This window comes from Poromitra crassiceps, assembly GCF_964638095.1.
Source record: "Poromitra crassiceps genome assembly, chromosome: 6".
Classification (NCBI taxonomy): domain Eukaryota; kingdom Metazoa; phylum Chordata; class Actinopteri; order Beryciformes; family Melamphaidae; genus Poromitra; species Poromitra crassiceps.
In genome coordinates, this window is record NC_139627.1 from 2,586,277 (window position 1) to 2,603,630 (window position 17,354).

The window sequence follows — 17,354 nt, forward strand, 5'->3', positions numbered from 1 at the left end:
GCTCTACTGAGGGATCCCTCTCAGAACATCTTAGTGATGCTATTGGCCGGGCTCTTGCGCTGTGAGTGATGTTATTGGCCGGTCGCTATACATCCCACTTGGGATGTACCCGCCCAAATTTGTCCCAACCACAGCCAAACAAAATGTAAACAGCACCCAAATCAGGCAGGGGGCAGCATCTGACCAGAAACACACTGCTACAGTATTAGTAGGTTAGAATTGATGTTTCTGGGGGGGGGGGGGGGGGGGATTCTATAAGAATCAAAAAATGTTTTTTAATTAAATAGTTGCATCGTATACCTTTAAATCTATCGAGTACTAAAGACCCAGTCCTATTCACATGTAGCTACGTGGGCGCGGCTTCTCTCATTCACAAACATACAGGTGATGTGAGGTTACAGTGTGTGTTGGAGCAGATGGAGAGGGTCATCAACAAGTTGAACATGCATGCATACACACACACACACACACACACACACACACACACAATTGAATATTCATAGTGTCAGAAAACACTGTAATTTAGTGTTTTCTCAGGTGCAGCAGGAGCTGCATAATGAAAGAGTTGGAGAGGGACAGAGGTGATTAACAACAACACCGACATCAAGCTGTGATGTCATGAATAGACAGAGCTGAGCCCTCCTCTCTCCAAGCATCTTATTTCTAGATTTGTATGCCTGTTTGATAACTGCACCCTGGCCTCTCTTTACTATTCTAAGCATATGTTGCACAAGTTCTTCCCCTCTGTCTCACCACTGTGTGGCAGGTGTCAGAGGGCACTCTGTCTCATGCCTCCTGGCTCTAAGGCCTACAAAATAGCCCTTCAGCCGGAGGCAGAACTCGCCATCTTTGGCTGCTCGGAGACCTCTCTGGGCTTCCCCACAGCTGTGCAACAGTCTCTGACAGTGGGGACAACTGTTGCAAAAAAAACTCATTCTGAAAGAATGGAAGTCCCCCTCCTCACCTTCTTTCCAACTGTGGTTGATGGACATGACCTCTGTTATGGGACCTTGCATGGGACCCCATGCAAGACATCTCTTACAAGCACACTATATGGATGGTAGCACCACATTATAATGACTGTTGATATTATATGTATGTATCTCTTTCTTTTCCTTTCCTGAGCTTGTTTTTAGTTTTGTATATTGTTAAAATTGAAAATAAAATAAAATAAAAATAAAGTATTAAAGTTCGTATCGGCGACAAAGTCAAAATTCTGGTATCATGGCCACACCGGTCCTTGCATCCTCTTCTCCTTCCCTGCCTGCTTCGCTCTCTCTCTCTCTTTCTCTTTGTCTCTCTCTCATCTCACCCTCTATCCTCAGCTGTACAAACACATCTGCCCATGTCATTCATGAGCACCACACACAGCACCTGTGTGTGCGTGCGCGCGTGCGTGTGTGTGTGTGTATGTGTGTGTGTGTGTGTGTGTGTGTGTGTGTGTGTGTGTGTGTGTGTGTGTGTGTACAACAGCACCGGCTACAAGTGACATCTGATGCTGTCAACAGATGAAAGGTTTAGCAGGAGGGATTAGCGGGCTGGATTACAGCAGAGTTGCTGTGTCTGCTGTGGTTGATGTTGATGTTATTCTCTCTGGGGTCGAGTACCGTCAAGCCATGATGACATTTATAAGCTTATCTTTAGCATTAGCATTAGCATGTACTGTAAACGGGGTCATCCCTATGTTCCCCGGGTCCTATGTTCCCCGGGTCCTATGTTCCCCGTTTTTAACACTCTCCGTAACATTTGGGGTGTCTATCCGCTATGCCGACCACCCGCAATGCCGACCTTAGGTTTAGGCGTGAGGGTTGGGAGAGGTTAGGTTTTGGGTTAGGGTCTGGGGGAGGTTAGGAAGGGTTCTATGTTCCCCGGTCCCACAAAAACGGGGAACATAGGACCCGGGGAATATAGGACCCGGGGAACATAGGTACGCTCCCCTGTAAACAGCCCGCCCCCCTCAAGGCTGCCAATAACACACCATTGTCATACATACATTATGCTGAGAGAACATTGTTCACTGGAGGGCAAAATTAGGAACTTAATTATGATTTCACCAATGCAGAAAAAAAACTGACAATCATGGAATTTGCTAATAAAAATTGAATCAACTGTAAAACATGGAATATTGCGGAATCTTCCATACTTTGGCTGAAATGGATAAGAGTAGGCCAAATGATCCAAATCAAAAGTAGACCTAATTATTGTAGTAACCTAAATGATTTCATCATTGTAAAATAGGCCCAGAGAGGTCATTCCGTTTTCGATACGAGGGATCAGCCAAGCAGCATTTTGGTAAACAAACCGCGTCACTGGGTTGGCAATGGAACCCTATGGAGCCTGAGTTTGAGCATCTGACTCTAGCTGGCTGACCGTGTTTACAATTTAAAAACTGTGACAGTTCACACAACTTTACCATGACATGCATATATTATACATCAAACTAATGCGCTAATTCTGCTCTCACTCAGAATGTCAAAATATAAGCAATGTGATGTATACCTTTTGAGATATTAACGTTTGTTTGGCACAACTCATACTAGTTAACTGCCGCATTTCTGGGTGGCAGTGACGTCACGCTGATTCGTCCTATACGGGTGTGTTGTTCTGGTGTTTTCATTCATTCATTTCATTCATTCATATCAGCATACCTTCAGAAACCCATATTGGACAAACAAACCCAACCTTTATTCAATTCAATTAAACTGATTGACTGAGAAAATGTCATTGCTGATTGCTGAATCCATAAAGAGCACAGTTGGCTCCTTTGACACACTATATACAGCAGCAAAGTAAGGCCAGTGCTCTCTAAATCAAACAGGAGCATGGCCATAGGACCAGCCTGTAATGACATCACTGTTCTACGCCCTCAAAACACAATGATGTCATCAAGGGGGCAGGCTTTCTTTGTCGCATTGATGTCAATGCGGAAGTACTAGCTAAATAGTAAATACTCTTTAAAGACTTTATGTTTTGAGTGTGACTGACAGGTCGTCTGTCCAGTGATCGCGCAGCTCACCGATCACGGACCAATAGCAGGAGGCGCTGCGGCTCTGTGGGAAACCCCTGGACCAATAGCAGGAGGCGCTGCGGCTCTGTGGGAAACCCCTGGAGAACCAGGAAGGAAAAACACCTAGAGGCTTCAAGACCGGACACCACAAACCAATGGGTGACCGACGTCACACTCACTCGGTCCATCTCTTTAAATACAGTCTCTGCTCAAAACAATGTTTTAATGCAGCTGTCTTGGCCATGAAAGTTACAGGAGTGGAGCATGTGACTGATAGCACATAGATAGAGGTCACGTGGAGGCTGGGTTTACCCAGGCTAGGGGAGGGGGGATGTTGTTTTAGATTCTACTTTACAAATTGTGAAATGCATCATTGTATAAATGTATCGTAAAAGTCCAGTTTCTGGACACATAGCATCCATGGTGATGACAAAACTGATCATAACTATACTAGGGTTAGTATATCAAAGTGAGCTATATTAAATATCAGATACCAGGCAGCCAGTGTCGTCTACTACTGATATGATGCAGGTTCCTCCACGACCACCGTTTCAGAAAAACAGCTTTTCAAATCTGCAGTCAAGTTTTATTTATTTTATTTGACTTTTTTTTCATTCTTCCATATCGGCATACCTTTCCAAAAGCCATATTTGGTCAAAGGAACCCTAATACACGCTCCATAGGCGATTGCAGTACTGGAAAGAATGGTGTGGTGAAGTGACAAACTGAGTTCCACACAGAAAGCATTGTACCTTTGGTGAAAAGGTACTGTACACATCGTCCTCTAGTGTGTCTTTCTGTCTGTCTGTCTGCTTCCCCTTTTCTCCCACAGCCCCTCCTGTGCCCCTCGGAGGCCAATCAATCTCCTGTGCCGGGTTTGTCTTGGTGCTTCCCTGGCGTCATAAATCTAATGTTCCAGCGTGCGGCCCTATAGGGGCCTATACGCTGCTAGCACAGCACGACCACCTGCCTGGAGAGGAGGAAAGAGACACACACCGCACGCTAGCTGTGTGATAGAGTTAGCATGCACTGTATGCATGTACTGTTAGTGTATACATGTAGACCAAGGCTACGCCTGTGTGTGTGTGTGTGTGTGTGTGTGTGTGTGTGTGTGTGTGTGTGTGTGTGTGTGTGTGTGTGTGTGTGTGTGTGTGTGTGTGTGTGTGTGTGTGTGTTTTTCTGGGAAGCACGTGTGGGACTTTCCATTAAATACAGCACTTACCAATGCATTGATTAGCTAATAGCTAGCACCAGTGCCATCAAACATCATCACCACGATGGAGCATTTTGTCACTAGCATACTCAGACCAGCCCCATGATGAATGTACATTTGTTTATTTGTTTAAATGGATCCCCATTAGCTGCTACCTAGTACGGATCAATCGACATGTGTTTTTTTCAGGGCCAATACCAATTATTAGTAATCAAGGGGATCGATCCCCAACACAAAACTTTGTGTGCTTAATTATTCTTACTATGCTCCATTTACAATCTCCAATATCTTTTATATTGCTGTGAAAACATCATCAAATTTCTCCTTCAAACAACTGTATTTATTCAAGTTTCTCGCCAAAAGCTCTGCAAAATTTTAGAAGATTACATTAAGAAACATCATGATGGTGTTATAATTGACCTTCGCCCGATCATCATTTGAACTGAATAGATGAACACAACCTAATGATAACGAGGAGCTGACAGCAGCTCATCATCATCATCATCATCATCCTCAGTATATAGGAGCTAGGGCTCTGTTTCTCTGTCCCACTGTGATGTCATAAATCCCACTGTGAAGCACCTGTGAGGGGAGTGTACCACTTCAAATTCACGGCCATGTGCGTCGAAAACGCCGACAACAACATGGGAATGGTTCTCGTCAAGAACGGCAAGAAGGTGCTCTATAACGATGCTGGCGAAGCCAAAGGCACCAACTCCCGCAGCTACATCGCCAACGGTGTGGTCCTGATGATGGAACCTGATGACATAATCTACATGGGACTCTCAACTAATTGGGTGGTGTTCGATAATTGGGGGCACGTCACGGGCTTTACCGGGATCCTGCTGTATGAAAAGTAATCTAAGCGTTAGAATATGTTTACTCAATGTGTACATGTGACAATGTTTTGGGCTGATTTTCAGTCGGATTTAAACACTTAAAAAATAAAAAAAAACATCTATTATTATTCCTCTTCAACAATCAAAGACAGATTGGGGGTTACAATTTATCCAAAATGATAAAAACAATATTCCAAGTAATTTTATGGGCCCATATTGTATTGGTAAAACTGGTATTGTAGTAACTTGTAGCCTACCCTACCCTGCACTAATAAAGATGTAGCCTAAAAAATAAAAATAATAAAATAATAAAATCCCAATGTGACATGATCAGTGATGTCATAAATCCCACTGTGACATCATCAGTGATGTCATAAATCCCAGTGATGGTGTTTGATAATTGGGGGCACGTCACGGGCTTTACCGGGATCCTGCTGTATGAAAAGTAATCTTAAGCGTTAGAACATGTTTACTCAGTGTGTACATGTGACAATATTTTGGGCTGATTTTCAGTGGGATTTAAACACTTAAAAAACTTAAAAAAACATCTATTATTATTCATCTTCAACTATCAATGACAGATTGGGGGTTACAATTTATCCAAAATGATAAAAACAATATTCCAAGTAATTTTATGGGCCCATATTGTATTGATAAAACTGGTATTGTAGTAACTTGTAGCCTACCCCCTACCCTGCACTAATAAAGATGTAGCCAAAAAAAAAAAAAAATCCCACTGTGACATGATCAGTGATGTCATAAATCCCACTGTGACATCATCAGTGATGTCATAAATCCCAGTGATGTCATAAATCCCACTGTGACATCATCAGTGATGTCATAAATCCCACTGTGACATCATCAGTGATGTCATAAGTCCCTCATAAATCCCACTGATGACATCCCACTGTGACATCATCAGTGATGTCATAAATCCCACTGTGACATCTCAGTGATGCTGGTCTCATTGGCCACACAGCAGCCAAGCTGCGGGCAAGGCCACCACACTTCTGTGGACAAAAATGTTTGGAACAATTACTACTTTGTCTCAATGCTGCACTAATAGAAGACACACTGCAGGCGGGGTCGGCCATGATGTAAACAAGAGGATGGCTAATGTCCCACATATGTATATATATATGAGAAGGTTTCTGTTGTGGATTCACTATTGAATTGTGTAACAGTGTAAAGATGGTAGTGATGAGATTAAAGCCTATGATAACATTCTTCTAACCTTGTGAAGCAGCTGTAGGGCTGCTGCTCTGTGTCTGACCTGACCTCTGCGACCTCCCTGTGGAGGAGGGGGCAACACAAAAGACAATCCCTACAGGGAGTGTAGGGAAGTTGTAGCTTCCGCTTATTTTATGCTGGATTATTTAGGATGGAACTTGCCACAGGCGATCCATCAGAACCTGGTTCTGATGACGACGGAGATGTCTCACATTACGGAGAGAAGATCTCTCTCTACATTTGTCTTTTATCTGACAGAAATACGTTTTTCTAACGGTTGTTCTCATTACTCATAGAAACAAACATGAACCACTAGCTGCAGTGAGGTTGTCTGTACTCTTTATGTCAGTTTAGACCAGTGGTACGGAACCTTGCCCTACTCAGGAGCCACATTGACCACAAAAAAGGAAAAACTTTGCAAGAGCCACAATCCACAAAAAAATCCCTTTTCCAAACAGCCCACCGAGCTCCGGTCCGGTCCATCTGGTGGTGTCCCTCAGTGGGTCTTCTTGGAGGAGCCGAACCCGGAGATGCCCATGATGGCTACCATCTCCTCCTCGTCCTCAAAGTCCACGTCATCCTCCGCTCGCCGCTTCCTCCCCTTCAACTTCTCCTTCTTATAAGTCTTGGCCTTCTCCTCCTCCTCCCGCAGCTCCTTCATGCGCTCCTCAAAGTTGTACTCCTGCTTCTCCTCCATCTTCTTCTTGTTGACCTCAAAGCGTTTCTTGACCTGGTCCGGAGAGGAGCGCTTCACTCGCATCGACATGCCCAGGTTCCTCTGGTGTTTCTTTCCGTTGATGTGGTCCAGGAAGTTTATGGAGTCTTTCGCCAGACAGTCACAGACATTACAGTAGTATCCTCCCATCTCCACCTGGGGCGTCGTCTTGGTGATGGCGATGATTTTCCCCAGTTTGGACTCCAGGTCCACCTTGTAGTCTCTGTGGCGCAGGAGCTCCCGCTTGACCGGAGGCACTGGTTTGCCATCTTTCTTCTCCCTCTCCTCATTGAGGCGTTTCTGATCCATCTGTTCGTACTCATCTTTGTCCCACTTGCGACGGAAGTCATTTTTACTGGATCCACTGACGGACACCATCTTGTTTACCTAGTGACCAAGTACGTGGCAGTTGAACAGGGAATCGGAGAGAGAGAGTAGCGAGAGTGGAGCTACTGGGCAGAGAGAGTACATAGAGAGATGTAGACTGAAGCGAGAGTAAGCATAGACTTCTTCTTTTTGGTGTTTTATGGCAGTTGGCATCCTCAATGTTGCATTACCGCCCTCTTCTGGATCCATCCATCCATCCACTGTTTCCCTGCCGAGAGCTTGCTCTCTTCTTTTCTGTGCTTTTATGCGAGCCGGCATCCCTCACCTCCTTCTGGATTTATCCACCCACTGCTCCCCCATCCTGAGCAGAACATTGCTTATTTATACTTGGGATGTATGACATCATCAATGACATCACAGGAGCAAGTCTGACATCACCGATGACATCACCAATGAGCAAGTCTGACATCACCGATGACATCATCACAACAACTATGACGTCACAGGCGCACCTGCCGTGATGACACGCTGCAGAGACAGCATCGTTGGGTCGCTGGCTTGAATCCGGCCCGTGGGTGCTCCCAGGCATGGTCTCATCAGTCGGCATGAGAGGGAGTCATAAAGTATCACATTATGATTTGACACACTCTCTTTTTTATATCCACCTCCAACAATCTTAAAAATCACTTAATTTAGCGTCATTTAACTTCACTTAATTTTTTTCAAACAGACTTTGTACAAGCCATATGTGAATGGGGGTTTGAGGTCACTGGAGTAGCCTTTAACACAGCATATTGTTGAATGTAGATTTTCACTTCAAAGCACTTTACCTTACTGAAATGGCAAACTGCCAATAGAAGTAGAAATATAGAAGTAGAAATAAAGCGTTTTGATTCCACAACGTAAGTAAGGACAGAAGTACTATTCTGATTACTTTTCCTTCTGATTACTTTTCCTTCTAATTGTGCCCGTCTGCAAAACCAAATAGGACAAATAAAATTGAACCTTGAACCTTTGCGACTGCTACTGTGCATGAAAAGCATTGGCATGTTGTTGTGAAGGCTAGCCTAAACTCTGATCCTTACTGCATAGACCACAGAGCATTGTGATGATTAGAGTTACAGCTTTAGACTAGCCTAAACTCTGATCCTTACTGCATACTGTAGACCACAGAGCATTGTGCTGATTAGCGTTACAGCTTTAGACTAGCCAAAACTCTGATCCTTACTGCATAGACCACAGAGCATTGTGATGATTAGAGTTACAGCTTTAGACTAGCCTAAACTCTGATCCTTACTGCATAGACCACAGAGCATTGTGATGATTAGAGTTACAGCTTTAGGGCATGTGTCCACCTAGCGTCTTTTTCCGACGTTAAACGCTGGGAGTGCGCTGGGGAATGCTGATCCCAGCGCACAATATACAAGGAAGCAGTCTGCAAGTAACGTTAGTTCAGCTTGATAGCTGACAGCTAGCATGCTAACAACACAGGTAGGCTACGTTATTAAAAGCAGTAAGCACAACACTCACCAGAAATATTAAGTGTCTAGCCGATCTGCTCCCACAATTGAGCCGTTCTGTCTCTGTTGCAATAGTTTTTCCATATGATTAGTTACCAGAAAAGGAGCAGCCGACACCAGCGTCTTTCTGAAAAGTTAAAATATTTTCAGCTGGAAGCGCTGGGAGTGCTGGGAGTCGGGCGCACAAAAACGCCGAAAAAAGACGCTGGGCGCTGCCCACTTTCTCTACACGTCCGTGTGCGCTCGCATACGCTCTCCCCCCATTGTAAACAATTGAAAATAGACGCCGGAGCTGATGAAAAGACGCTAGGTGGACACAGGCCCTTAGACTAGCCTAAACTCCGATCCTTACTGCATAGACCACAGAGCATTGTGATTATTAGAGTTACAGCTTTAGACTAGCCTAAACTCTGATCCTTACTGCATAGACCACAGAGCATTGTGATGATTAGCGTTACAGCTTTAGACTAGCCTAAACTCTGATCCTTACTGCATAGACCACAGAGCATTGTGATTATTAGAGTTACAGCTTTAGACTAGCCTAAACTCTGATCCTTACTGCATAGACCACAGAGCATTGTGATGATTAGCGTTACAGCTAGGGATGTCAATTTTCGGTTAATTTCACTTTCGATTAACCGACGCTAATAATCGATTAACCTATCGGTTAATTCATAATTTTTTAATATAAAAAAAAAAAAAAAAAAAAATTTTTTTTTTTTTTTTTTTTTGTCTATTTACTCAATGAACTCATGCCCAAACAAGGCGTGTCTATTTAGATGCTGAAATGTTAATGCTTTTTGTGTTAGAATTTCTAACACAAAAAGCATTAACAAGCATTAACAAAAAGCATCAACATTTCAACACAAATTCTTTTTGTGTTAGAATTTGTAACACAAAAAGCATTAACATTTCAGCATCTAAATAGACACGCCTTGTTTGGGCATGAGCTCATTGAGTAAATAGACCAAAAAAAAAAAAAAAAAAAAAAAAATTTTTTTTTTTTTTTTTAATATTAACTGATAGACCGACAGCAATAACCGAACAACGACGTTAGCGACGGTTAATCGATTAACGGTTAACCGTTGACATCCCTAGTTACAGCTTTAGACTAGCCTAAACTCTGATCCTTACTGCATAGACCACAGAGCATTGTGATGATTAGCGTTACAGCTTTAGACTAGCCTAAACTCTGATCCTTACTGCATAAGCATTTCAATAAAGAAGTATGCAATCTACATAAGGCTACAGGGCCATTCACTGTGTTCAAATGGGTAGAGAAATGTCGATACATAATGCACATGCAGAAAGACATATCTTACATATCTTTATAAGAATGCCAGAGTTAGCGCTGGTTTAACACTGCCATAACATTGTTCACCTATATTCCCTGTTCAGTGAAGAACAAGTTGTGAAACTCAAAGCTGACTCTCTCTCTCTCTCTCTCTCTCTCTCACACACACACACACACACACACGAGCGCGCGCGCACACACACACACACACACACACACACACACACACACACACACACACACACACACACACACACACAGAGCGTATACAGGGGTTCTCTCTATAGGCGACACAACAGGGAACATGGCCTACTTTTACCACCAGCTGCCTCACAGTGGGCCTCACCAACAGCTAACCACCCTAACACACACACACACACACACACACACACACACACACACACACAAACACACACACACACACACACACACACACACAATCCCACCTCCCCGAGAAGCATTGGCTCGGTCATCTTTGGCACGGATCTGTTGGTGCTGGCTCATCCAGACCGTCCACATGGACCTGTTGGTGCTGGCTCATCCAGACCGTCCACATGGACCTGTTGGTGCTGGCTCATCCAGACCGTCACACCGTCACAGGTGAACTGTGTCTGAGGGTGGATTCCTCCTTTCAAGCGTCATAAGCCAAGCTTGCTGTAGTACATTTCTGTTCCGCACTGTAAATCACTCGACATCAAAGGTACGGTAAGACGTCAGAGAGGAGGAGCACAACGCATACGTGAACAAGCTACTAAACGTGGTGCGACGCACACATCAAAGACAGTGTTTCTTCTCTGGATCTGAGTCGGTACCCGACGGTGGCACATGGAGAGATTAGATTAGTGTTTCTTCACTTATGTAAACTAGTCCCCTTTAGGTGACAGTCACACATTTCATCCTAAAATAAGAGGATTTAGGAGTGGTTTTATGTCTGGCCTGGTGTCAGACGATCAGCTCAGAGAGCAGAGGGAAACGTTACACTGAGCTCACCTCAAACATTTCATGGCAAATAATAATATTATCCGCACGTCGGACTCAGAGCAGTTGAGGAGCAGATGAGGAGCGTTCTGTCAGGAGAAGCCTGGAAGGAAGTTTAGTATGTAGCATCAGGTGCTGAGCTGAGAGTGCTTTCTACTCGCCACAGCCCAGAACGTGCACAGCACTACCAGAGTCTTTCTTTTTTTTGTGACCTTTAACCCCCCAGAGACCCGGGTAGAAGCTTCGATCATGATCGATCCCCGAAGCGTCGAGGCTCTACATATGGTATTCAGGATCAGGACAGCCCTACTGTAGTTGGGTCAATTATGGCTAATTTCCACCACATTTTACAGCCCTGCACAGCTCGTCACCACTCGGCTCTACTCGTTTCGACCCGATGGATGTTCTGCTTCGACCGCCGATCACCCACCCCCGCCCACAACTGGTCGTCATAGCGACCCCATATCTGTCCTCCGCCTATAGCCGAAGTAGGCTATAACATAACGTTACAATTAAATCCATCCACAGAACTTTTAAACTGTTTATGAAATACTGGTGCCTCTAAATGACCTACAGTGTACATGGGCAAATGTGACAATCGGCCAGGAGAATGGATATCACTTTGTTGTTAGTCAAACTCACATGCATGCGCTGCGCGAGGGACGCGGGTTGCGCTACAGAGTGAAGCCTCTACCCCGGCGGCCTCTCACCAGGCAAGACCACGTCTGCGGCCTAGCCCAAATCAACCCGGGCTGTCCAGGTTTTTACCGGTGGAATGAGACCATTTATCGAGTCGAGCGGAGCGGGACCGCGCTACTACCTGCGGTGGAAATGGGCCATTACGTTTCCAAGACAAACGCCGCCTAATTGAGTGATCTGTAATCCAGGAGACTGCACAGCACAAGACTTAGAAGAATGTTAGTAACATGCAGGCTACAGTACCCTATGCTGCTACTGTGACGGCCTTGTCCCTCCTCCCTGTTGTAACGTCTCTCTGAAGGCCGTGGCTAGCGGAAGACAGCAGCGCAACACACTTATTTCAACACCTCCAAAAAAGCCAGGAGTGGGATCAGTACGTGTGTTGCAGTACGGGCTGCACAAGATAACGAGAGCCACACACACACACACACACACACACACACTTTTCACGAACATACGTTATCACTGGACAGTGAAACGTTTAGGACACGTAAGTTGTAACAACAAAACAACACGTGGGACCACCGAGTAGCTTTAGCTTCTGGCTGTAACATTAGCAGCCTGACTCACCCTGTCTGTCTGAATTCCCTCCTACTGCTAACTGCTATCGCAGTTACCCGCATAACTGTGTCAAGAGGCTGCAGGTTAGCAAGCAACAGACAGGAAGTTAGGCATAGCTGTGCATAGCTGAGACAGGAAGTTGGGTTGTTCTGCCTTCAGAGTAAAAGCAAAGATTGTGTCAGTATAATAGTATTAAAACCCTAACCAAAATCGAAAATCTAATTTTGAGAGAGAAAAATCTGAGATTTTATTTTTAGGCCAAATGGAACAGCCCTATTCTGAATGCATGAGGAAGATGGGGCACACACACACACACAGATGCATGTGCACACGCACGCACATGCACACAATTACTTGACATACTGTATTCTCAAATGTTAGATTTAGCATGCAATCCACAAATTGAAGTATCCGCCTTCAAAAAGGTATATTAGTGGAACCCTATACTTGAGGATAAAATGTGGTGTCTGGCAAGATAAAAATTCCAACTATTTGAGAGGATATTCAAATGTGTGTTGCCCCGCCCCCCACACCACCCACCGTCATCCTTCTGCGTTCCCTCCACTGCCGCTGAGCCCCAGCACAACAGCAGCTCTGAACTTTAGACCCTGTTTTCTAGGCAGAGGATGAAAACGAGCAGACCGCCGCCCTGCTGGCAGACTGACAAGACAAGGAGAGAGGGATGGAGGGGGGGGGTGGTGGAGGGAGGGAGGAAGAGAGAAAAGAAGCAAAAGAAGGGGACTAAACCCTATCCACAACAAAAGTGGGAAGTCCTTCAAAAATCGATGAGGTATTGGAAATTCTGTGGTTGGTTGTTAGTGTCAGCTCATGACAGCAATATTTTAACGCTGTCTGAAAACCAAAACAAATAAATGCTATAGATTATTACGACATTTTACAAACATTTCAAAGCCACTTTTGAACGGAGACTGAAGCCTCCCTCATTATTTATTTGGCAAATGCATTCCCATGCTTACTGTATTTATCGCATAACTACTTTTATAAACAAAACATTTTCGCTTCCTTTTTTTTGACGCAATTGACGAAATTACTTACATTTGCCATTTCCATTCGGCCTTTCTAATTGGTTGAATAGCACACAGCTGACACAGTGGAGAGAGGGATAGGAAGGGTAGAAGAGTGTGATGGCCTAGTATGACTTGAAGCACTGCACTAGCGTTGTGTGTGTGTGTGTGTGTGTGTGTGTGTGTGTGTGAAGTGTGTACGCAATAAACACAGTGAAAGACAAGAGAAAATATTTAATAGTTTAAGGAGAGCACAGAGTGTTATTTTCCCTCTTTCTCCAGCTGCAGAGCAGAGGTGCTGAGAGGACCGTATGGTATATACAGTACAGTACAGTACAGTACAGTACAGTACAGTACAGTGAAGTGGTCTGGGCAGTTTGCCAAGACAGGCCAGTTTATATAACAGAGTACAGCCGACAGCCACACCGTTTACTCCACAGGTTTGACGTGAACAAAGGCATTTCAACAAGTGTGCTTCAACTGACTGCTACTATACACTGAGCGTTATAACTGACTGCTACTATACACTAGGGATGTTCATCAGTTATCGAAAATCGATAATTGATCGTTAAGGAATGGAATCGATCATGTGGAATTTTTATCGATTTTGTTATTATTATTATTATTTATTTATTTTTTTGGCGGACTAGGTTTGGGTGGAATTCGTTCCTCCTCGCCCCACTCCATTGCACAGCCGACTAACGTGAGGTGGAGCTTCATCTAGTCTCTAGTTTTCTGGCTGGGCACGGGCCTTTGTGCCAACAAAACTGTTTTAAACATGGGGAATTCACACCGGCATGCGCCGGGGACAGCAGAGTGTTGGAGAGGAGACACATTGAAATAAATAGTTAATTGAGGAGAACACGTTGTCTTTCGTATTTTCTGCCATAGGCATTCATTTTGTAAAAAAAAAAATAATAATAAAAAAATATTATTGTTAATATGATCGATAATCGATAATTGATCGTTATTTTCCCCGATTTTCGATTATGGACATTTTTCAAAATGAACATCCCTACTACACACTGAGCGTTATAACTGACTGCTACTATACACTGAGCGTTATAACTGACTGCTACTATACACTGAGCGTTATAACTGACTGCTACTATACACTGAGCGTTATAACTGTCTGCTACTAGACTGAGCTTTATAACTGACTGCTACTATACACTGAGCGTTATAACTGCTACTATACACTGAGCGTTATAACTGACTGCTACTATACACTGAGCGTTATAACTGTCTGCTACTATACACTGAGCTTTTTGGGAATGTAAATAGAATGACAGCCCATAATTTACCTGTAATAAATGTGAGCAATTTGGCTAAAGCTCGCACATAATGCATTTTTGGCCTTGTCCACGGTTTCGTTGGACATGTTTTATGCTTTATGCAATATTTCCAAACAACAATCAATAACTTGGTCTGCTGCAAGGACTTTTGTGATTTAATGAGGCCAGTAGAGAAACACTGAGCGTCATGTAATGAATGTTGTTTTTTTAACCTGATTCTGAGAGGTGAAGGCCCATATGTGTCTACACACATAGAAAAAGGAAGGATCTCTGAGGGTTCTCTCTCTGGTTAGGAGAGTTTTTCTATTAACCCATTGATACCTGATGCAGCATTTGTGTGTGTATCCCTTTAAGACCGTGAACCGCGTTGACGCGGTTCACGGTCTTAAAGGGATACACACACAAATGTGGGATACACACACAAATGCTGCATCAGGTATTAATGGGTTAAACACCAGTGCTCAGGAAAGGAAACAACTGTATTTGAGATTACAGACAGAAAGCCTCCTTCTGCCTCTTCCATCTATGACACCCGTGTGAAACAGACCCCTCCCTCCCAGCTAGGGATCATTTTGTATTTCTCCGTATGGTAATGGTGCCTAAACGGTGCCTGAACCTAGTGGATTTAAAGTGGGTTTTTTAAGAGGATTTCTAGCGGTGCGCTCCAAATAATAATTAGTGAAGGTGCGTTTGGAGCACCGGAGGCTGCAGCTCGGGCATGACCCGCGAAATGAGGCACCTAAATCCGCATTGCAATTTGGTACCGGTAGTACCGGTTGTAAAGGTACCGGTAACCATAGTGGTATCGGGTTTCGGTATCCAACCCTACTCCCAGCCTGCCGGCTCTCTCTTTAACTTCCACCAGAAAAGCATCTATTCTGATGATCAAACTGAACTGATCTGCAATGGTAATAGGTTTCGGGGGGGGGGGGATTTGGTACTAGCCTGTATAGGGAAACATTTTTGTTTGTGTAGCTAGCTAACCAAACGTTTTGCTCAGAGATCCAGCATGATCAAACCAATGCTACTCTGACCTCATGCCCACCCACCACCAGCAAGTCCATGAGCCATTTAGTGCCCCATGCATGGCTTGAGAAAGCAGGGCCTTGGATAAATGTCACTGACATCTTTCTTAAGTCTGTGAAGTGTTCTCAGTGACGCTCCACTCGGCTCTCTACAACAACGTATTCCCACTTTTCCCCGGGCTCTCTCTCTCTCTCTCTCTCTCTCTCTCTCTCTCTCTCTGAAACGTGGAGTTTGTCCAATGAGTGGTGTCTCAGTCACACATGGGCGATCAATGCATTTCTGTCAATTCCTGAAGTGAAATATAGAAGCAAACATCAATGGGAGTGGGGGGACTCCAGTCTGTCGACTCGAGGGTCGGGTCCAGCTACAGACACACCGACCATGAGTCAATCAATCAATCAATTTGACATTTATATAGCGCCAAATCATAAGCAGTTATCTCAAGAGTCCAACGCAAGGCAAAGTCAAACTATTGAAACTAACCCTGCTTTCAGGCTTAAATATGTTGCTGTGCTATTCCAAATTCGCCAAAACACCATGACACAAATTGACAACCTTTTAAAAAACTTGCCAAATTCAATTCATTCAAAGGTGTATGTTTCTGAATGAACAGTCACATAGTGTAGTAAAGTCCTGCCTGTTTTGTCTGTGAAGCTGTGTAAACAGCCCAGAAGAGATAACGCCCCCAAACAAGGCCTTCAAACACCTTCCACCTTCCATACCACAGTATCAACATGATAACAAACATCGATTGCAAATGAAATAAACAATGTTCAAAACAATCTTGACAATCAGTCATTTCTCTGTTGTGGTTTTTCTGAAAGAGACATGCAGTGAGAAGGGAATACGGGCTCCGTTTCAAAATGCAGGCGCACTGAGAAGTCTTTCCATGCCATCAGATATGGCCTCAGCAAGTACACAATGAAAAACAACTTCATGAGTGAGCAGTAGTTCCAACACCATTGAGTATGTCTGGGTAAAAACAGCAACAATGATATATCACTATTGAACCCTGTTAGGCTAGTGTGGTTTTGGTTCTTAGCGCAAGGAGATCTCATAAACATCTGTAATTATTATTATTATTATTATTATTAATGCACCAGGTTAGAGGGTTCCTTGTACAATTTACAGTAGTTCTTTGAAAATCTCTTTCATATCCAAGCAAAATTGGAATTGTAACTGAAATATCGATACTGAATCGTATCGAATCAGAAATCGAATGAGGACCTTGTTGATCGGAATCATATCGATTCACAGCCCTACCATTAAAATACTTGTTGAGTTATTGTCTCTACAGGGCTGTACGAGCATGTGACCCCAAGACCTCCATCTCCCTCCTGTCCCCTTTCTTTCTCTCCTGTCCCCGTCCCCTTTCTATCTCTCCTGTCCCCGTCCCCTTTCTTTCTCTCCTGTCCCTGTCCCCTTTCTATCACTCCTGTCCCCGTCCCCTTTCTATCTCTCCTGTCCCTGTCCCCTTTCTTTCTCTCCTGTCCCTGTCCCCTTTCTTTCTCTCCTGTCCCTGTCCCCTTTCTTTCTCTCCTGTCCCCGTCCCCTTTCTTTCTCTCCTGTCCCCGTCCCCTTTCTTTCTCTCCTGTCCCTGTCCCCTTTCTTTCTCTCCTGTCCCC

General features: G+C 44.2%; 1 protein-coding gene and 1 pseudogene across 2 annotated transcripts in view; both read right to left on the minus strand.

The window, feature by feature from the left end:
• The window catches only part of LOC310778159 (vitamin D3 receptor A), a 118,356-nt gene that overhangs the window by 46,018 nt on the left and 54,984 nt on the right, over positions 1–17,354 (minus strand). The gene's annotated exons all lie outside the window — the stretch shown is intronic.
• On the minus strand, positions 6,786–7,382 carry LOC310778232 (zinc finger matrin-type protein 2 pseudogene; annotated as a pseudogene). Its single transcript has one exon. The product of its transcript is annotated as a zinc finger matrin-type protein 2 pseudogene (transcript).